The following is a 23,180-nucleotide window of genomic DNA, read 5'->3' on the forward strand; positions in this document are numbered from 1 at the left end:
TTATTTTGACATCTTGCTGATTACTTTCTTTTTCACAAATAATCTCCCCTATTACTTCCATTTAAACATCCCTCATTCTTCTCTTTTGCTCTTCTCCCTATGTGCTCTTCTACCCTCTCACATTTCCCCATCTACTTCCATCTCACATACACACACACACACACACACACACACACACACACACTCGTGCACACACATGCAAACACACACATACATATATGTGTGCATCTATATACATTGTAATCTGAACCTGTCTATTTTCGCTGACATTATGAACTCTAGTTCCATCCATTTCCCCACAAAGCTTGTAATTTCTTCTTTTCAGATGATGAAAAATTCCTGTGTGACTCCTTTGAATGTCAATGAGGAACAGAACTTAGTGTAAGGCCTTCCTTCATTCCACTGAGTGTGAATCAGTGGAATTCTTCTGGAATCCTTGCTTAAGGTTACACGGTTATGGAGCAAAGGTTGACATTAGAAAGGTGCTGTTTTTTATCATGCTGATTCAGTTGGAATGTGAGTTTTGTAGCATCCCAGACCATTGGCTACTGAACTGTGACCCACAGCCCCATCTATGTTTATCCATAAAATGGAAAGTAAAATGGAAGGTGAAGCAAGGTTTTATTGAAAAAGTAGATTAGGCGTCAGGGAACTGACAAAGAAACATCATCCTATAGAAAGAATGTTATGCATTCAAAGATGTTGAGTCCACCGTACTTGCTAAGAATGTCATCTAATACTTCAAGAGTTATGGACCCGTGGAAATAAATGCCAAGAGCAAACCAGCCAAACTCAAGATCAAGTGCTCTCTGAGGGATCACACATCATTCACAGTGACCTATATTGAAGGTGTCCTTTCTTTCAGTAGACAGAATACATTACAAAAACACAGTTCTTGTAAAGGAGACCTGTTTCAGTCACTCTGTTACAATGCTGAGATCTGTGCTGTGACGTGTACTAGTCTCAACACATAGAATTTACTGAGTGATTTCCAAAGAAAAATTAAAAATATTTGGAAAAATAAAATGACCCAACCAAAGGACATAAATACAGAATGAATGGTGAAATTCAGGTAAATATTTCATGATAGCATTAACTATAAAAGTAACTCAAATTTATGTCACACTTATGACACATCCCTACTAATGTCTGTGTGGGTCTTATTTACTCTGTAGAGTCATAAACATTTATGACATATTTTCATCAATAGTTCTTAGTAGATAAAGGAGTTGAAACAAGGTTGTTAGCTAGCATAATAAATTGTCATAGCTCACATCAATTATTACCAAGGACAGTTATTCTAATAGGGGGGAAATCCTTAACAACAATTTAGAGTTACTAGATCGATTCCTAGGTCTTGCATATATTTTTTAAAAAAAATACTATGGTCAGTAAATATGTTAAAAGTAGCAACATATTATATATGAAAAAATTCTGTGGAGAAGGTCAAATGAAATTAAAAGTTCAAAATGACTGCAATATCTATAGAATGACATTGATATCTGTAATTTATATCGTATGTGTGCAGTCAAGTACTTGCAGTTCCTATGGTCAATATTTATAAAACCCAAAACTCCAATTGAAATACAAGAGGAAACACAAGAACTTTGAAAAACACCAGCATAATTAAAACTTACATTTCTAACAGACAGGAGGAAAAGGAGTTTCCCCAACCATAAGGAATCTTCCATAACTTACGTCACATCTTATGAAGGCAGACTTTCCATATAAACTTAATTGTTTTTCTGCCACCTTCATATCACGTGGAGGAAAATACATTGGTCTTAGATTTGTCTCATATAGATAAATGTCAGAAGTAATCCTCAAGTTGGCGTTAGCAAGGTCAATCACTCATCTATTAAGTCACTCGCCTAATTGTTTGGTTGCATGGTATGAGGTATTAACACACAGTGGTTGTATTGAAAGTTTTATGTGTGCTATGACAATTTAGTATGCTAATTAACATCCTTGTTTCAGCTCCTTTATCTACTAAGAACTATTGATGAAAATATGTCATGCAAAGGATACATTGTAAAGGGTTGGCCTCATCTCCAGCAGTTTGAATATTTTGATCTTCCCAAGAATAAGGCATGCCCACAGATGAGACATGTGAGCAGATGATATTCTAGAAAAAAAGAAGACCCAGGAGACTTATTCTCCTTTCCATTCTCACTTAATTCCAACAGATGTAAGTCACTTACAAAAAGTATCTGGCAGGATGTCTTCTAAGTTCAGATCGTTAAGAGCTTTATGATGTCTGTGGTCTGGCAAGGCACTAGAATGGAATTCCAATTTCACAGCTCTAAAACAGTTATGCAGAGAGAGCAACCCATGAAAGGCCAGACGCTGCTGCTCAGGTGGACTTCCCAGTCATTCGTACTGAGTGCACGCTGCATTCTCCTTTATCCTTACTGTCCAGAGTAGCAGAGCTATTTAATTCCCTTGACATTGTAATTACAAAAGGAGTGAGTTGATTCCCAACATTGAAAAGCTTAGTCGGCATAGATCATTCAACACTCCCTCACAGCAAAATTCCCAGCACATGAGTATGACACGTGGGAGCTACCAGGTTGTACATTGCATGGATGCCCTTAGACCAAGATTGCCAGACCAGGAGCACCAACAACACCAGAACTGGGTTCTAAGGTAAATTCCTGGACCAAGCTTAAAACTGTTAAATTAGAATTTCTGCTGTGCATAATGTAGTGTGCATTTATTATGCCTCTCGAAGAATAGTGAGTCTCTAGCAGGAGGGGCACAACTGCTCAGAGGTCCATACCTGCACACTGGTGTCATTACAGCCAGGACTTGATCTGGTTCTGGTCTTGCTTTGTGGGTGGCACCTGCTCTATCATATGGATGATGTAGGCAGTAACTCAGTGGCATACTAAAGATGGAACCGCCATACTTTCAGAAAATAGACATGACACTAGCCATCTAGCACTGGATTGTATGTGGCATGAGGAGGACTTAACCTGGAGGGTATTTTTTCAGAGTGCAACTATCCTCAGTCCTAGTGTGCTTTCTATTGCTGTGGTAAAGGCCATGGCCAACAGTAACTTGAAGAGAAATTGGATTATGTAACTTATACTTCCACATCACAGTCCACCCTTGAGGGAAGCCAGAACACAAATTCAGGGCAGGAAACTGGAGACAGAAACAAAAGAATACACCATAGATGAGTTCTGATTCCTAGTTTACTCTTAGATTGCTTGTTCAACCTGCTTTTCTTTTTATACCACTGAGAAACAACTTCCCAAGGGTAACACAGTTATTGGAGGTGGGCTCTCCAATATCAATCATTAATTTAAAAAAAAAAAAAAACAATTGCCTCAGAGACTTGACCATGAGCCAATCTTACTGAAGCATTTTGTCAACTGAGGTTCCCTTTTCCCATATGCCTCTAGATTGTGTTTATTTGATACAAAACTAACTGGGACACTATCCATTCTAAAGAAGCGACACATTCTAAAATTGACTATGGAGAAGTTTACCAGTCTGTCAGATGCACTTCTTGGAAATAAGTTGATGGCCCTGTACTGAGATTCCATGAGTAAAGACTTGAGTGTCTCAATCTAGAGGATAGGATTGACATTCTTACCTTCTCTTCATTAACTCCAGAAGTTTACATCATGTGTTTGCCTTTTCCTGAGAGGGGTTTCCTTGGTGTATTTAAACAGGGCTGCCTTTTCACAGACAAAATAATCTCAAAGGCTCTGAAATTCTATCTCCAAATAAAATTCTATCTCCAAATATCAAAATGTTGTTCCACATACTCCTGATGAATGGGTCAAAATAAAGGAGAATAGATCATTACAAATTTAGCTTATGGAATGTTTCAGGTAGATGTTTAGGGCATTGTGTTTCACATTTACATGATCATTGCAAGGAGAACCAACTCAATTAAATTAATTAACATATGGGATATACAAGTTATACTGTTTAGAATATACAAATTATAAATAAGTGTTTAGGACATACTACTAAATATTTGCAAGGTTTATTACTTGAAATTAAATTATAGTCCGTTGACATACCACATAGCATTTTTAAAAAGAAATGTATTGCTAGCTGAGGATATTCCCTCATCCAGGAGAAGCACCTCCCTGTTGTACTTCTCCCCAGGCATCTGAGCATGGAAGGCATCAGATATATTATGCTTTTTACTGCAGCTAATGATAGTTTGACTGTATTTCTGTCTTCTCTTCTTCATTCTACCACTTACCAATATCTGAGCTCATTGATCTTGGAATCTAGATGTATGAGCTTAACAAAGAAAGGTTTATGTATGTTTTGTTTTTTGTTTTTGTTTTTTTTTCAGGGCTGAGGACCAAACCCAGGGCCTTGCGCTTGCTAGACAAGTGCTCTACCACTGAGCTAAATCCCCAACCCCTTATGTATGTTTGTTACGGTGATCTCTTGGTGCTTTCCTAACTACCTGAATAATATGACTCAATAATATGACTCAATTAATGTATAAATTAATGCCTTTGCTATATTTTTGATCTTCTCTCACATAGTACATTTCAACCACTATTTCCCTTCTCTCCAATCCTCCCAGTCCCACTCCACTGTCTCTCTTTGCAAGATCTATTCCTTTCTGTGTTTCCCTTCAGAAAAGAGCAGGCCTCCTAAGATATCAACCAAACATGGAATAACAAACTACAATAAGACTAAGCACACCTCTTCATATTAAGGCTGAATGAGGCAACCCAGTAGGAAGAAAAGGTCCCAACAGCAAAATAAGGAGTCAGAGAAAACTCCTGCTCCCACTGTTAAGAATCCCCCAAGACAATCAAGCTATACAACAACGTTATTGACCATCAATACATATTGTAAATGTAATTCTTTATTTAAACAGCTTAAGTTATTTGTTTTGAATAACAGTACATCTAACTTAGTCTTCCATGATGAAGACTAAGGATGCCTTCCTATGGCAATCATCATGGTCACTCCTTTTCTTTCCAATTAAGGATTCCAATAATGCAATGAAGCCATACTCTTCTGTTTCTGTAACATCCTTTTATGAATGTCGGAAATTATAAAAAAGAGGGTCAAAGCACACAATGCCATGTGAAATTCAAGGGAAAGCATCTGTTTGCTTTTGGGGAAAATCTCAATACTGGAAGAAATGAGCAAAGGCCAGTCAAATGAACTTTTCGGGAGAAACCATGGAGAGAGGATGAGATCTGCATTTGCTTTATGGTCTCTCTGTTAGCAATGTTATGGAAATGCAAGAACAGGAATGTTGACTGTTCAGCAAGGCAATGTAACAATCCAGGACTCAAGTTTGTTCAGTATGGGAAGCACAGACTGACCTTCAGAGTCACGGGACCCATACAAACTGTGGGCCATCGGAGCAAGGGATATGAGAAGGATTTGTTGAACAGTTATCAAATCCCTTTACGGTCATGACGATCAACAAGGTAGCGTAAAATTCCAAGTTTGTACAAGATAAGCAAAATAAAAACCATACTTTCAGGAAGAAAACATGGTTATTTTTTTCAAGTTTAAGGCAAAGAAGGAGCCAGAAGTTAACTTGTGTGTCCTTCTTTCAAGCTGTGCAGGGCACAGAGCTCCTTCCCGGCATTCTTAGATTTGTTTGTCTTCTTCTTTAAGAATATTGTTAATATCATTTCCACAAAGGGATTAAAGTGTGGCTGAAGCAGGAGAGATAGCTTGATACATTGGGACTTTTGGTTCACAGGTTGAAATTTTGTTTGACTAAAGACCCTATCTAGAAATTTGGTGGAGAGGAAAAGTGAGCATGTTTAGGGAACAGTAGGTGATCTTAAACTAGAGGACTCCTCTCAGTTCCCAAAGCCATCAATTCAATGGGCAAAGTGATGTATTATACTCAGTATTACTGACTAAAGTTATTATTAGGGAACATTACATAACATTTGGTTGGAGAAACTCTTGGACCTTATAGCAGACTGACTTGAAATAAGCTCCTGCAGAAGTATCAACTGGCTTCCAAAATGAGACCGCAGATGTCCAGAGATCAAAGTTCACTGCCACACTGTGAACACTTCATTCATGAGTTGTATTTCCTTGGAGAAACTTCTATATTTTTCCCTATGTCACAGCCTTCCATTAAATCAGACACTGTTTTTAATTTGCAGGTGCAGCAAGCTGGCAACAATATTTATTCTCTGTTTCTTCTGAATTGAGACTCCTCAGTTGTCTGCAGAAGAATAATTTGAATGTATTTTTAAATCCCTTCAGCCTACACAAGTAGCAATCATACCCCATTGATGTGTTGAATAAACTAGAGAATCTCTCGTGAATCCATACTTGAGAGGGTCTTGCAGACATTTCCTCAGAGAAGAGCCTCTCATTCGAGGGGCAATTCAAGACAAATCAACAAAGAACATCTGCCAGTCAGAGTTTATTTCTCTTTGAGTTTCTTTCATTTTAATTTCTACATCAAGCCATTATAAATAAAAGGTTATGTTATATTATTTCCAAAGGTAGCTAGAGGTGCAGTAAGCCCACTATGGAACAATATTTAAGAAGTAATAATTTAGACCATTGTTAGTAAAGGGGAAATAAAACCATCTTGCAGGTAATTTGTATTTTCCCCAGAGTAGGGAGGTAAGAAAGAAAACAAATTTTGTTTTGTAATCACACCTTATTAGGGCTGAATGTTTACTATGGGCTTTGGTGGCTTTTTATTGGTCTCTCTCAAAACCATTCTAAAATTCGCACTCTCTGAAATTTCACATAATAAGGAAATTTACTACAGGGAGGCACAGACATAACTAGAGTTCTGTATTATTAGTGCCAATTACTGCATTCTGGATTTGAATTTATAGAGTTGCCTTTATTTGAATATTAAGTTTCAGAGTTAATATTGAAAATGGTTCTTTAAATCTATGGAGTAAAACTGGATTATGCAACAAATACTGTGATAACCATTTAGTGAAAGTAATGATATTTAACAAGTTTTCAGCCTATCATGACTGCCCTCCAAAAGACCAAACAAGCAGTTGAAAGAGTCAGATGCAGATATGTGCACCCAACCAATGAACAGAAGCTGCTGACCCTTCTGGCTGAATTAAAGAAAAGCTGGAGGAAGCTGAGGAGGAGGGCGACCCTGTAAAAGGACCAGCAATCTCAATTAACCTGGACCCCCGAGATCTTGCAGACAATGGACCACCAACCAGGCAGCATCCACCAGCTGAGATGAGGCCCCCAACACATATACAGCACAGTACTCCTGGGTCTGGGTTCAGTCAGAGAAGATGTACCTAACCCTCAAGCGACTGGAGTCCTTGGGGTGTTTAGAGGTTTGGTGGGGTGGGTGGGGTGGGGACATCCTTGTGGAGATGGGGGGGTGAGGAGGTATGGAATCTGGAACAGTAGGAGGGTGGACCAGGAGGGGAATAAAATGTGGAGTGTAAAATAAATTTAAAAAAAAGAATATAAATTCTAGTGATCTCTGACTTGAATAAGCTTAATCATCAAATGCTGGAAGAAAATCTGTCATTAAAAGGGTTGAACTGTAAAAGGTTTCTTTAAGCATGAAACATATCAAAAATCATCTTAAAAAATTTTAAATTTTATTACCAAAAATATCACAATTTCCTAAATAATGAAAAATTAAAACACCCATAACATCTTTATCTTAGTGTTTCCATTGCTGTGAAGAGATACCATGACCAAGGAAGGCACCATTGTCTTGTAAAGAACAACATTTAACTGAGGCTTGCTTAGAGGTTCAGAGGTTCAGTCCATTATCATCAAGGCAGGAAACATGGTGCTGGAGGAGCTAAGAGTTCTACATTTTGTTCAGAAGGCAAACAGGAGAAGAATGGCTTCCAGGCAGCTAAGATGCGAGATTTAAAGCCCATGCCCACAGTGACACACTTCCTCCAACGAGGCCACACCTTCTAATAGTGCCACTCCCTGGGCCAAGCATATTCAAACCATTAGAGAATTGAATGAGATTGATCACTAGAGATGTGTGATTGTGTTAGTTTTTTACTTTCCTCAAACTCAGTAATGACAAGTAGGACAAACGTGCCATTGAAAGGCATGTGTGTCTGTGTGTCTGTGTGTCTGTGCACATGTGTGCACAAGCGCACAAGCACTCACGTGCAATGGGAAAACAAGCAGAGGAATAAAGAAACTATAAGTTCTCTATACATGAGTATGATTTTAATTAATGTACAATGGTTATTCATGTCATAAGAAAAATAAAATGGACAATTAGGTGCCATGACAAAGATCTACATGTTTAACTGTTAACAGGTAACGAGAGAGGCATTTTTGTATGCATTGTTATTAAGAAAGAAAGTGTATACACACACACACACACACACACACACACACACACACGCATGCACAGCCCTACCCTATAACCTTAACAAGATCACAAAATTCATAGGCATGAAGAAGTGTTCATTTCACAGTTGACACACCACAGGCAGTATGTCTAAGTACAAATTAGCTGAATGTCAACAGCCAATTCCCAGGGTCCTGGCTTTGTCAGAGTGATGTGTTTTATACTGTGTGAGAATGTGTTCTGTATTTCCTTACCTGCAGAAGGTACCTCCTAATGGGTTAAAATAAAAAGCCTATGACCTATAGGAAAAGGAAGGATAGTAATGTGGGACATCAGGCAGAGAGAGGAATTCTGGGAAAGAGTCAGGCTCTAGTGATTTGCCACAGTGAATCAGAGGCAGTCAGACTTATAAAACTGAGGAGAGGTAACCAGCCATATGGGGGAACTTAGATTAATATAAACGGGATATGTGAGTTACAATTTAGTTGGGAACAAGCCTAGTCTAATGCCTAGGAAACTATAAACATTTGTCTTCCTGCCATCATATGGGAACTGGGGCAGACATGGAAAAGGCTCACCGATTTCTTGGCCCTCGGGGGAACATCTCCCTCCTCCCCACCAGGGAACATCAGCCCTTACTGTATATCAATTTTCTCCTAGACTGCAGGAAGAATGGCAAGTTCCAAGGTTAAGAACTCCTTTAAAGTTCTTGCTTAGGATGTTCCTCAGTCTCCTGGGTAAGAGAGTAAATATGGGGATTAGAAATTCCAGGAAGACTGGAGTAGATACGGGTCTGGGTCAGGAATACCTGACAATACTTTCTCTACCTGTGGCTAGAGTTAGTTGACTGCCAAGAGAACAGGTTGCTTCTGGCAATAGAGAGTAACTTACAGGCTTCTGACCACCTGTCATCAGGGACAGTCACATGCAACTGACTATGACTTCTAAAGAGGAAGGAAAGACGAAAAGGTCAAAGAGCAGAGGTCTTGTGAAAAGACCATACTGACACAGTCTGTAGGCAGGTGACTGAAGACATTGCCACAAGGAGGCAAATAGAATATCAGAGCTTATGGAGATTCAGGTATAGTTTCCATGGAAGATTCCCTGGAAGTGGGTTTAGTTCCTTGTTGTTGAGTTTGTTTGGTTGGTTTGTTTGTTTAGAAAAATTTTAGGTAATTTCAATGCACTGGTGAATATAGACTTTAGTGTAAGTGAATTTATGCGTGTATGTGTTTATCCACTCTTCAAAAGCACTCATTATATAAAATTTTATACATGCAAAATTTTCATAAATGCAGACTTTTAAATTCATGATTCAATGAAACTTGAAATAAATTTAAAATGTCCCCAGATAGCTTGACTGCTGTAAAATAGAAGAAACCCATTTCTTAGTAAATCCCATAGAATAAGGAAAACAAATGGATTCACAGGAAATATCCTGGTGTATTTACATATTTATTATGTATATAATATATATATGTCCTATATGTATATATTAAAATAATAAAATAATCAATTAGTTTAAAGGAAGAATGGAAGAAGTTGGAGAATTCTTAGGAGGCTCTGGAGGGGAAAGAGAGAAGAAAGAAAGTGACATAAATATATTTTACTTAAGATAGTTTTTCTTTTGGAGATTATAATAAAATTACAATATTTCTCCTTCATAATATGCCCTTCAAATTTCATACACCAAGCTATGTTTCTCACATTCATGGCCTGTTTTTTTCACAATTTGTTATTGCATCCAAATTTTTTTATCACGAGAAAACTACTGAAATGATTAATCACTCAGAAAAGTGTAGAATGTCATAAATAAATGTAAAATAGGAATACGGAAAGACAAAATAAAGCAGCCATCATCCACACATTCAGAATAATATAGCCATGCGCAAATGATCTGCCATGTGCACCATCAATAAAGTGTGTCCTCATGCTGCTTTTCTAAAGATTAATGTAAAAGGATTTAGAAGACTCTAGTGAAATTAGGAATCAGGAAAAGAGAAAAGCAGGGTTGGGATTCAGAGCAATCAATTACATTTGTAGGAAATATTAAAGGTCGATAAGATAGGTCATCACAACCATTCATAATGGTGACTCAACGACGTCAGGGACCTAACTGAAGTGACACCAAGAGTTAGAACATTTAATGGGATTCGCAGAAAACTGATAACAGGAAGTATTGTTCTTCATGATTGTGAAGACAGAAGTCAAGGATGGAAAGACCTAGAAACCACAGCTTCTCTTTCTGTGTCTGCCTTTCCTTGGAGCATAGGGTGGAGGTTAACTGAGCACTCAAGTGCAGTACAGAGCATTTGTTTGGAACAGTCACGCAGTCCTGAGGAGATTTTCTTTTAATCTTTTAATTTTGAGGTTGTATTTTAGTTAAAACATTCCCCTTTCCCTTTCCTAACTCCAAACACTCCCAAATACCCCTCCCTGCCCCCTTCAAATTCATGGCCTCTTTTTTCATCAATTCGTTACTATATGCTTATAGGTACTTACACATACATATATTTTACTCAATATAACCTGTTGATTCCATAAAATTTTACTGAAATAAAATAATCTTTATATTTAGCTGGTTAACTTTTTTGAGCTAATGTAATATTTTTAGAGTCATACCCTATCCACCATTAAAAGACAGGATAGTTTACTGTGGGTAATCCTGGAGAACCCAAGGGTACCACAGGTGCAGCTTACAATTTTCATGATGTGAAAACCTTCGAGTAGCTGTTAGTGTGTTTCAGTGATGACAATGGATTGTTTCTAAGGTAATCATACATTCTTGCCTTGTTGTTGTTTGATTGTTATTTTTCCCTGTTGGTAGCAGAAGAATGAACTGCAGGATGTCATCTCTCTTGTTCTTAAGGATGTTTTGAAACATCCTGGACTTACTATCATTCATTAGCTGGTTGACCTGGTAAGTAACTGGATTTTTACTTTTGTCTTTGCCAGTGTGAGATTACGGGCACAGGACTACTGACTACTATGTTGCATTGGCAATAGTGCACTGCATGTGTTTTATTATATATTCCTAAATCAGTTCATCTGTGCCTGCTTACTACTAATAGGATGTATAGCAAATGCCAATCCCTATCTGATTAACTTGTCCATGCTATGACTTCACCCTGTGGTGATAGATTACTCATTAATATAGCACAAGAACATGATATTCCCATGCATAAAAAAATTCCTCATTGAAAACATGATTATTTAGATATAGATTTTCTAGATCAAAGTGTTCCTGATCCCGTAATTGAACAGATCCCAGAGAAATAAACCAGTGGAGAAAGTAATAGGCAAGTATCCTTGAGCCCAGCACAATGGCCATGTCTGCATTGGACTATTATCCTTAATTCAGGTTGTCAGCTTTGTGTGTGATGTGAGTTGACAGGTATTTAATACTTTTCCATTTTCTCATATTAATAGTAAACTTTGCACTGAAAATTTTCAGTATTAAACACATGTTGTTTTAGATTATATATCCTACGAATCCACCCTTCTACTACACAGATGTATCAGCAGGTTTATTTTAATGGTTTATTTAATATGTATGAATATCTGTCTGTATGTATTTATACAAAAAAATCTGGTTTTCCTTTTTTGGGGGTGGGGGGTGGGGTGGGATGAGGCCATTACCTGAAATGAATTTGACTTTCTGCTTTTTAAAATTTAAGATGTCTTCAAAAAGTGATGAGAAGTCACATTCTATTTTGGACTTAATTATGTGATCCGCGATGAACGCAACAGCTTGTCATACTAATCGCTTCCTAAATGGCATCAGGCAAAACCGGCGACACAAAATTGTCAAGTGGCAAATTTCACAACAGGGTAAAGTGTTCCATTAAAGAACGGTGAAGGTATAGGATATTTAAGCAGCCTCATTGACTTTTACGGACGTCGTCCCAGGAAGCCAACTTTCGGAAGGCAGTACCTTCTCCTCGCTGCCAGTCAGCGTGGTGTGTGGGTCTCCTCTTACCTCATCCTGATCTCAACCTGATGAAGTACAGTACCATCTGCTCCCTCCGTTTCAGAGTTAATGTCGGGATAGAACATTCTTCACATAAAACGGCTCATTGCACTTTCCATCCCCACCACTGAATCATAAAATATCTCTGTTTGGTTTTGTTGCCTAGAAACTTAAGCCCACAGTATATTTACGTCCATAAGTATATATAACTTTATCAAAGAGTCACATAGAATTTCATGAGAGGTATCTATTTACATAACTGCGATACGGATTCTGTGTATATATAAGTCATATGCTCTGTATTTCCTCGCTGTATTTGTTAACTGTAAATTAGTTACATGAAACATGTATTTTCTACCTTAAAATGAAAGCCATTACAGATAAGCTTCATACTTTGAAACTTTTGTCCTTCTACATCTGCACACTAGATCAAAATCGTAACTTATGTTTTTCATGGGAACATAACGGACTCTGTGGAGAAACGAACACTCAAAGTATGTCACATATCGAAGCGTATTCTGACCATAACTTTCATAGCTTTTGAATTCTGGTGGAAGAAATGAAACATGATAATTAAAACAGTAGTTTGATTCTATTTTTTTATGTGATATTACATTCAGAGGTAAATAACTCGAGCCTATTATAGCAACCATATGACATTAAAGATCCCAAAGAAGAACTGGCGAGCTTTCCATCCACCAGCTCCTCCTTATCTATATACCCATGTAGGGAAGGTTGAATCTCTTTACTAAGCGTTTTAATCGTATGGTAGTCTGAGTGAAGCAAACCCCTCCCGAAGCTCCTGTATTTGAACACTTGGACCCCATTTGGAGGCACTGTTGAGAAGGTTATGGAACCTCTGGGAGGTGGGAATTTGGTTTGCTGAAGGAAGTATGTCACTGGGAGCAGGCGTTGAGTCTGCAGGTCATTCCCTTGCCCCAGTGCCCTTCCCTGGGTAGGTAAAATGCTTGCTTACTTGCTTATGGCCAAACTGCCTCAGACTCCTGCTGTTACTCCTTCCTGGGCTGTTGACTTACCCTCGCTCCAGGAGGAACTGTGCAGCTCTCTGAAACTATACACTAAAGAAAGCTAAATAACTCTTTTATCCTTTACTTCGCTATTGATGGTGGTCCTCTATCATGGTAACAGGGAATAAAAGCAGCCAGAAGGGAAGGAAATAGATGCATTTCACACTGCTCGGCAGAGAGCACCGTTCATTCCGCACTATCACCTGAAGATCATCCTCAGTGTTTGAGCATGCGTCCTGGACACACTGACTGCCAAAGGGACAGGGAGTACAGTTTATCAGGTTCTACACTGTGCTCCTCCCGCAGAACTTCCACCTCATAGGCACATCTTTCCTAAACACTTAGATTATTTACTAAATAATAAATTCCTTTAGCAATGTTTAGAAACATGTTTAAATTTCAAAATAATGGTGTGGTGAAGTTACGATCCCTTTAGTATTGTGGGTCAGGACATGTGGAGACCATCCTTCTACCATACGCACACATTTTCATGGGAGAGCTTGAAGCGCTCCACCTCACTTACACTTCTCATGTGCAAAACTGTTCATTTTGGTGAGTTTGTTAAACCAACAGCAGTTTACAACTTTAGAACCAAAAATGTTAGAGAAATTTGCTCAGACATTTTAGTTACTTTTATTTTCATTGTCTTATACTCAAAACCAATTATATTTTAAATGAAAGGATATCTTAAAAGACTTTCATGAACAATCAAGATATGAGCTTATCAAATCCAAGAATCAGAGATGGAAAATGCACTATGCTGCCTGTGTGTTACCATTCCATGGCTGCCCAATCCTACAGCACAAAGAGGTTTTCCTCATTTATTTTTAACTTCAATTATGATTTCTCATTTAAGGGATAGTTGGATGATAAACAATGAGTTATGAGTTACTGTGTTACTTCTGGGTTTTTTGTTTGGTTTGACTTGTAGACTGTGACTTGTTATTTCACACTAAATACAAAACAAGGCAACTTAGTCTTATTTCCCCACCCTCTAATAAAAGAGATTATAAGTGAGTATCCATCTATGTTTGTTGCAGCTTCCAGGAGGGAGGCTCAGATCTAGAAACACTGAACCTACACCAGGGTAATATGGAGGTCAGATTTAACTAGGATCTGAGTGATACACTGTGGCAAACAGAAGCAAGGAAGGAAATGAGGATACTGCACTGCAGTGCTGAGGATACAGCTCTGTTACATCACGTTTGCAACTGTGGGGAAAGCCTGGGTTTCTACGTACACTTTTTATTTAATTTTTTAACTTTATAGGTTCTTTGTGTATGTATTATGGATTCCAGTTTTATGTTTTTATGGGAAGCCCTGGGTTTTAATGTGTCGTACTAGGAATAGGAACTTCAAAGACGCACTGTTTTCAATAGTTCAAAGTACCTTAGAGTACTACAGTTAATTTTACTATGCGAAATCAATAAACACACTGTAATTCACACTGATGTAAAATGTATTCAAATTTAAAAGCCAATACACAGTTGCAGTTTCGAGGCATTTCACAGAGACTGAAAAGGATCAAGCATGCTTGAAACTTCTGTATCTGTAGCATCTGAAATAATGCATATTTCTTCCGACATGGAAGAGCTAGCTTTTTATTGCTGTAATCTTTTTATCTGTTATAAATTTGACATTTTCAGCATCTCCATGTTAATGATGATTTTATAGTCAAAAATTGATTTCTGAATCTGGTGTTATTGATAGATGTTTATTTTTTTAAAACAGTTAATTTACAACAACTATTAATTTACATAGGATTCTAATGTGTAATCAATATAATTCAATGACCTGAGTTTCTTATCCTCTAAGAAAGAAAATGACCAAGAGTACACTTTACTGAAACATCCAGCCTTCTAATTGTCCCAGATAGCTGTACTTAGGATGATTCATTTTTAATGTACAGTAATAATAAGTTAGCATAACAATTAGGATTCCAGAAAGAAATATATGAAACTTACAAAGAGCGAACCTGAGTTAAATATTTACGACATTGTGTACAGGTAGCACAGATAGTAATTATAGAATGAAATAAAAATTCCTGCATACCAGGCTGCCTGTGATCAGGTGTGGCACTAAGCCAATTCAAGACACTATCTGAAGGGAAAGAGGGAAAAGGTGGCATACCATTTTCTTGTTTTTGGTCCCAATCCCCTCTTGGCTTTTGGATCAAGGCATCACAGAGCTAGAATGTTGTTTTTGAACAGTCTATAAAAGTCTTCCTCTGATGGAGAGTATAAGAGAGGAACACATCTGGGCATAGCAACAGGGAAAAATCAACCACTGAACATGTGCTGACTTATAGAAATAGTCATGTGACATTGACTAGACAGTAAAATAAAATGAAACCATGTATGGCTTTCCAGAAGACAAAGCTAGCATTGAAAATTACATTTTATATTACAATGACTATTCCCTATTAACTTGTATTCACGCACCTTGTCAACATAGTAATAATGGATCATAACAAAGATGACAGGAAGACAAATGAGTGGTGATACATTTTCAAATGCAGTTCTCGATGAAAATTAATTGTACAAGGCATAATTATTACAGAGTACATTTTCTTGCATTTTGATTCATTTGGGCTCAGTCTTGTAGGGAAATTACGTATGCTAAATATCCTCATAATTTCATTCAATAACATTAAACTTGACTATTAAGGAAAATGTCATCTTGGCCTTTTTACTTCTGAATGTTGTTAAAAAAATGCACGGAATGGTTTGATTAAGGCAAGTCATTTAGGTGTAAATTTATTTTCATATTACTAGAGTACAGTGGGATCTTGTATGTCCTTGTTTTTCATGGTAGATTTATTTTCTTAAGGCTTATTTGTTTTAATTATTTGTGAGTAAATATGTCTGTTTGGAGGCACATGCATATGAGTAAAGGTACCAGCAGAAACTGAAAAGATATCAGGTTCCTAGGAACTGGATTGTGAGCTGGCAATTATGAGCTGCCTGACCATGGTCCTTTGCTGAACCTCTGCCTCTTTTTTCCCTTCTGGTTAAGACAGGACTACTTTCACTGCGGTGCTCAGATTTACAAGAGATAAGTAACTTCAATAATGGGTCTCAGAATCATATCATGGAAAAGCAGAGATCTGAAGCCTTCCCTAATGATTGCACTTGCTCTGTGGTTTCTGCTGGACTGGAGCAAGTCAACTTCCACTCAGGACTTTCTAATTATACTTGAGTGCCATATGCCAGTGTTGACTGAGAGAGTACCTAGGTTCCTATATAGAGCTGGGCGATATCATACTAAAAGCAGTTCTCTGTTGATGCTGCCCAGACTCAACTACACTCACTCCTGCGATGGAACACTTTTTACTATAGTATTTTTTGATTAATTTTTGATTGATTGAAGATCCAGTTACTTGATCTTTCTTTCATTGTTATTTTTTTAATTTCACTTAAAGATTCCCAACTGATATAAGTGAACATCTGTCAACTTGACAAAAGCCTGGAACCAACTGGGAAAAACAAACGCCAACTGAAGAAATGCCTCTCAGATTGACCAGAAGTATGCTTAAGAGATGTTTTCTTGATTGTTCACTGAGGCAGGAGAGCCAAGTCCACTGCAGGGATGTCATAGTCAGGTGATCCGGGGCTATCTATATAAGAGAGGTAGCTGAATGAGAGGAAGCCAGTAATTAACTTCCTCCCTGATTTCTTCTTTACCCTTTTATCTGGAGTTCCAGTTTTAGCTTTCATTCCAATGGACTATAACCCATAAGATGAAATCAGCCTTTTCCTCACTAAGTAACTTGTGTTAATGGTGTTTATTGCATCAACACAAAGCAAACTAGGATATGGCATTATTCCACAACCATAAAGATTTTGTTCCCCAGATTAATAGTATAAAAATTTATGAAGTTCAATTTTGTACTTAGGTATTTTTCTTCCATATGGCATAGAAATACTTTGAAAGTGAATTAAACTTCTAATAGACTTCTTATACGAATGTTTCTTGATAACTTTAATGTTTCTATGATTGTGTTTCTTCATTATGTTCACCTGTGGCCAACAATGTTCACATGGCTGTAGAGATCACAGTGTGGTTGGGTAGGGCAGTGTTCCAATTTCAGTGAGGTATGTAGTTCTATTCTCTACCAGACTGAGAGGTAAGATTTTAATTAGGGAAAAGAAATGGAAAGTTTTCCCACCCTTTCCATGTGAAGCCTATAATGTGGATGTCGCCTATGTATCGGGTTATCTCTCTTTCTTGTTCTCTCTCTCTCTCTCTCTCTCTCTCTCTCTCTCTCTCTGTGTGTGTGTGTGTGTGTGTGTGTGTGTGTGTTGTTGTTGTTGTTGTTGTTGTTGCTTTTAAAGATCACTTAGTAATATTAGGGTGGATGAAGAACCATGAATCATTCTGTAATCTATGAATTCATGAAGATACAGAATTAGATTAGAAGGCAGTTTTTAATGTGCTTCCTGGGAGGGTGTTTTCAGTGTACAGAAACAGAAGATCAGGATGTGGGGTCTCACAAAAATGTCTGCTATCCCTCACTACTTACTGATCCTTCCATGAGTGCTTGCTGGTGAAGTTTCCATGTAAGGACTATATTTCCTAACTCCTCTGGCTACTGGATGATTTGTGTGAGCCTCCCACTGCCCCATAAATATTTCCCAAGCAGTTCCCCTTTCCTGCCTTGATATGTACTGACTGCAAACCAGCTAGGGAGGATGGCAGTGAGTCCAGCAGCCCAGAAAGCTGTATGAATGTTTTACAAAAAAAAGACAACTTCACTTCCTGGCTGTCAGTGGTTCTGGACACGTGTTAAATAATAACGCCTCAATTGTTTAAGTGACTGAGATTTTGAGCCTCTTTAAAAGCAGGTACTGCAATGGGCTTTAATGCAGCAGCAAATGCCAGCTGTGGCATGTAGAGAGCAAACAACTAAAATGCTGTTTCATTTTCCTTTTTCTTAGAGAAAAATATTCAAAATGGAAAAGTCACGGCCAACCTCACTGGAAATAAAATCAAAGTTCAAAGTACCCTACATCACACTAAGCACTTGCAATGAAACCGACTATTTTCAACCTCCGGTTAAACTGTAACAAGTCAGTCCTGCAAAGAGCAGGAAAGCAGGATTCAAGAGAAAAAAAAGTCACAGTGGTATTTAAGTCCATCGTCCTTGCTTTAACTTCTAGTAATGCCATGAAAAGTAAGAAGAAAGCCAGTTACACTTAAAGGAATGTAGCTATATGGCCTATAAAATTACTTACAATTCCTTGTACTTTCTCATCTACTTGGCATGTTAAACTCAGAGACAGATGATTGTTCTTATCAGAGAACAGTGCCTAACAGAGAAAGTCTCCAACCAAATGCTTAGGTAGAAGCTGGCGGTGGGGGCAGGGGAGAGGGCGGTGGTGGAGGTGGTGGTGGAGAGCCCATGGTTGTTTTCATCTTTTGGTTTTTTGTTGTTTTTTTTTTTTTGTTTTGTTTTCTTCACAGGTGGTACACCATAGGGATCCTTTGGCAGTGTAGGATTATCTCCTACTACCTAACAGGATAGCTAAACTTGCTGTGCTCTTGTCTCTTTCTGTGATGCCTGCCAGCTTTGTCCATTGGGGACCAGTCTTGCTTTGTGTTGGAGACCTGCATCTTACTTTTCTTGGATCAATCAGGGTCTTAAGATGGCAGCATACTTCCTCTCAGCCAGTTGAGGAAGTCCCTGAGTCAAAGACTGGCTCGCTGTTTTTGTCCCCTTGACCATTACAACCCTTACTTCTTTAAATGAAGCTTTGCTCAAGAGCAGATGCATCCCTTGTTCAAACTATCTCTTGTTTTAAGCTAGACTTCTGGACAGCGTACAGCCAAGTATGCTGTTTATCCAGAAAGATGCTTTTGTCACCAACCTCTGTCCATTCTATTTGTGTATTCTTATGGTTTTTGGATGGCTTTCCTCCTCATATTGATTGAACACACTGCTACCTCAGCCTGTCTTCAACCAACACGAATCACTTCCCAGTTCCTCTGCAACTACTTGATAATTTCAAGTTCCTTGCTTGACCATATATAAAGTATCTTCAACTCTCAAAGTCTCTATTCCTTAAACTTGAATATAGGCTAGAAGACAGTATATATATTTTCCTCCAGGCAGTAAGGTCTTCTGCCATTGCCATGATTGAGTGTGCCCAAGAGTCACCCAAGAGCCCTCATAATTCAGATGATACTAGAGACTAGGTGAAGGAAACTGTGTCAATGGACGTCTATACAACTTATGTTACTAACTTGCAGGTGGACAGTTTCCTAAAGCAAGTCAGGAGTTCGTTTCTTGTTAGATACGAGGTTAGAGAAATACTCCGAGACTAAACATTATTATTTTTAAAAAGTCAAAAGACGAGAGGAAAAATAGAATCTGAATATACAAGCGTAGATATTAACTTGGCTAAGTTATGTAAAATGAATTGTAAGTAATTAATCACACAATTTTGTTATTACTCAATAAAATAGAGTAATTTCACCTCTTCTCCAAGTCTTTGAGGAATTGGTAATTTGTAGATACATAAGAATGCTAATTGGGGATACTGAGGAGACGTAAAGTACAACTGTGTCAAAACATGTTTATTCTTATTCATTCAGTTATGACAATGCCTTCCTGTTTAGCGTCTAAGAATGAATTTAACAAATTCACCAAATAACTTCCTACTCACAAATTTTTGCATTCTAGTCTAGAAATTATAGAACAATAAAGTAAACTTCTCAAAGCTAGAAGTAAGCTGGGCAAGCACGTAAACATCTGCTTATATAAGAAATAAAGCATCAGTGAATACAATCCAAATTGAAGTGCAACAATAAAATAATTCAATGTCCAAGACAACCAAAAAAATGCAAAATAATATTTATCAACAAAATAAATTGTAAAATCATCCATGGGATCCAAGAGACAAACACAGCCAAGACCTGTGTATTTATTCCATTTACTGTCGAGAGTTATTTATCCAAAGCTTGCTTCTTACACTGCCTTTGCAGTATCTACAACTTCCCTATGCTGTTGGATGCAGATCTACAAGCCATGCAGCCGAAATTGGGAATTGCTTAAATAAACGAGAATCTGATAACTCTCAATTCCTTAAGATTATTGGATTAAAACCCACCAAACTCCAGGAGAGTTGGCTTATTGTGCTGTTGCCCCATGTTCGGCTGGTTTTCCGTTTCTCTGCCAGCGTCACAGTTAAGTAGATTGCAAGCAGCACTCGAAACAGTGCACCTCTTCGCAAGCTGCTTCTTCGTGCAGAGCGCACGCGCTGTCTTCAAAAAACAATAAAGCTACTACTGTAATTATATTTTGCAAAAAATGTTGTATCTTGGTGTCACTGTACGATATGGTTAAAAAGCCATAAGAGCAGCGAGGTATGTTCTTAAAACCATTCTCATGCTGTCAACCCTATTTGGATCCAGGTAGGAGGGAGCAGCCTGAGTGTTTACCCACAATCTCTCACCCTTTATTACCGTGAATAACATGAACATGCTGCAGGAGAATGCGCTGGGAAAGCTGAACTGTGTGGGCATCGCACGGGGATGATGTATTAGAAAGAAATTAGATCAATTATTTCCAAATTTAAATTTAAAATCAGCTGTCAGATTGATAATGCGGTTGGAGTTATGTAAGTGAATAATTCTAGATGACTCTCAAAATCGCGATGTTAGTCATTCAGTGTAAGCCAACTCTAGCACTATATGTCTCAGCTCTAGGCACCATTTCCTACCGTATGCACTGTAGCCACTGTCATTAAGGTAGTTCGTCAGCAATGCATAGTAAATAAAAAGCTAAGAACTTTAACTCTCCCCCTTTCCATTCTGTAAAATTCAGGGGCTGTAGAAAAACACGATATTAAAAATTTAGAAATTTACCACTGAAATGAAGTCTATAAGGCCCTTAGGCTCTGTTGTATAGTTTTGTTCTGTATGTCCTGTGAGTCATAGTCTTTTCTTGGCACTCACACCTCATTATTTTGAAATCAGGTAAATTGTTGCAGTTTGTCTCATCTTTCTTAACACTTACATGTAAGGGCCTTATAGAATTCATTTCATGGAGACGAGTCCATGGGGCTATCAGGGGACCATGAGGAAGTCTCCTTAGCTCCTTGTTCTGAAACATGGTTTGCAGATAGAAACTAGTGTAGATAAGCCTTGTTCTCAAACATTTCACATTTGGACAAATTAGGAATGAGCAGACACATGAGGAGGAAGAATAGAGCAAAAGAAAGAAGATCACACTCCTCTCCGTGCCCTGCATTGTAAATGAACAGAGGCATAGGGACAGCCATCTAATGATGTGGATTGTGTATTGTTTGAAGACAGTGTGTGGGCAAGATCTTCAAAGTCCAGATGAGCATACAACTCATTCTTTAATACCTTGCTCTTTGCAGAGGAAAGCAGTTAAATATGACTCTCAAAAGCATCTATTTATTAACTGACCTTCCTATTTATTGTACTTTGAAGTACTATTCATACTATTTTTAAAAATTCACTTTTAAGTATTTTCAGTCGTGGAAGATGAATTTCTGACTGAAAATGTCTGATCGTGACCAGGGATACTGGGACACATTGGAACTCTTTCATGATAGTGAGCATGTGTTTCCCTCTGCACCCTAAAATTTACCCTTATAGCTCATAAAGGTAATAAATGGTTCACTGGAATTTTGACGAGTAGCTGGCATCCTTTAAAAAATGGAGAAGTGTCTCATTTGTAAACTTGTGGTGATTCTGCAGCCTAAACGAAGGATGAAGACAAGCTCTGTTTTGAACAATAATGACCAAAGTCTGGTTCATTTAAGCATAGTCATTATACAAACACCCATAAGTAAATAAATTGACAATACAATTTCTTACAACTATCACCAATATTTAATAAAAATATATAGCTTGTGTGAATTTGTATATGACAATATATCTATATTTTATAATTTATTATACTAATTAATAGTAATAGTGTTTATTATTAATAACATACTAATTAATTTTATGAGCATTTTTGTATAATTATCTTTATTCTTTCAGTATTTTACTCATGAACACAATGTATTTTGATCATACTGCCAATTCTCTTTTTCCTACTCTTCCCAGATCTCATGACCACCAACTTCACACTATCTCTTTATTTCATATTAATTTGTTATGTCCAGTTACTGTTGCCTATATTGCACAAATATAAGTTCATCTGCCGAGAATGAGAACCTCACCAGAGATTTAAAATAAAAAAATAGTAATGGTATCAAATGCACAAAACTTGCAGAATACATAACATAAATGTATAGGGGTTTAGTTGACTGTGGCCATATTTAATTCTAGACATGTCTATTATTTTTATCTAAAAGGAAATGCTGTATAGCCAAATCACTTGGTTTTAAAAACATCATGGCTAGATTATTTTTATAGATTTTCCATATTTTGTGTATAATATTTTATATCTATGTTTATATAGAAGAAAAATACAAATTGAAATGGTGTCAGATATTAAATCATAGAGATGGTAAATCTAATAAAGCTTGATAACAATGGTATATCCTCTCCTTTGGTCAAATATCTGTACCACAAAATGATAAGTGATCCTCCTGCATTTAATCAAATGAAACCTATACATATTTGTCACAGTTAATATACCAAAACATTATATATGCTATAGAAATGCATTCTCCATGTGGACTCTTGATTCCCCATAGTTTGCATGCATGAAACTTACTGTCTGGCAGATGAGTGACTCTGTACCAAGAATTTAAGGAACATCACAGATTTTGTTGCCTCTACTCTGAGTTAGTGGATAACCACCAGCTATTTACTTAAAACTGAATGTAGAGAGAAATCAGATATGAGCTGAAAGCTTGAGAGACTCAATTATTAGGAACATTTAAACTACCATAAACTAAAAACAACTTCT

The 23,180-nt window shown here is 37.5% G+C and overlaps 1 pseudogene; it reads left to right on the forward strand.

Moving 5' to 3' along the window:
* The first annotated feature begins 12,027 nt into the window (after positions 1 to 12,027).
* Abcg2-ps1 (ATP binding cassette subfamily G member 2, pseudogene 1) overlaps positions 12,028 to 23,180 on the forward strand; it is a 57,396-nt pseudogene continuing 46,243 nt past the window's right edge.

This window comes from Rattus norvegicus, chromosome 18 (genome assembly GCF_036323735.1).
Source record: "Rattus norvegicus strain BN/NHsdMcwi chromosome 18, GRCr8, whole genome shotgun sequence".
Lineage (NCBI taxonomy): Eukaryota > Metazoa > Chordata > Mammalia > Rodentia > Muridae > Rattus > Rattus norvegicus.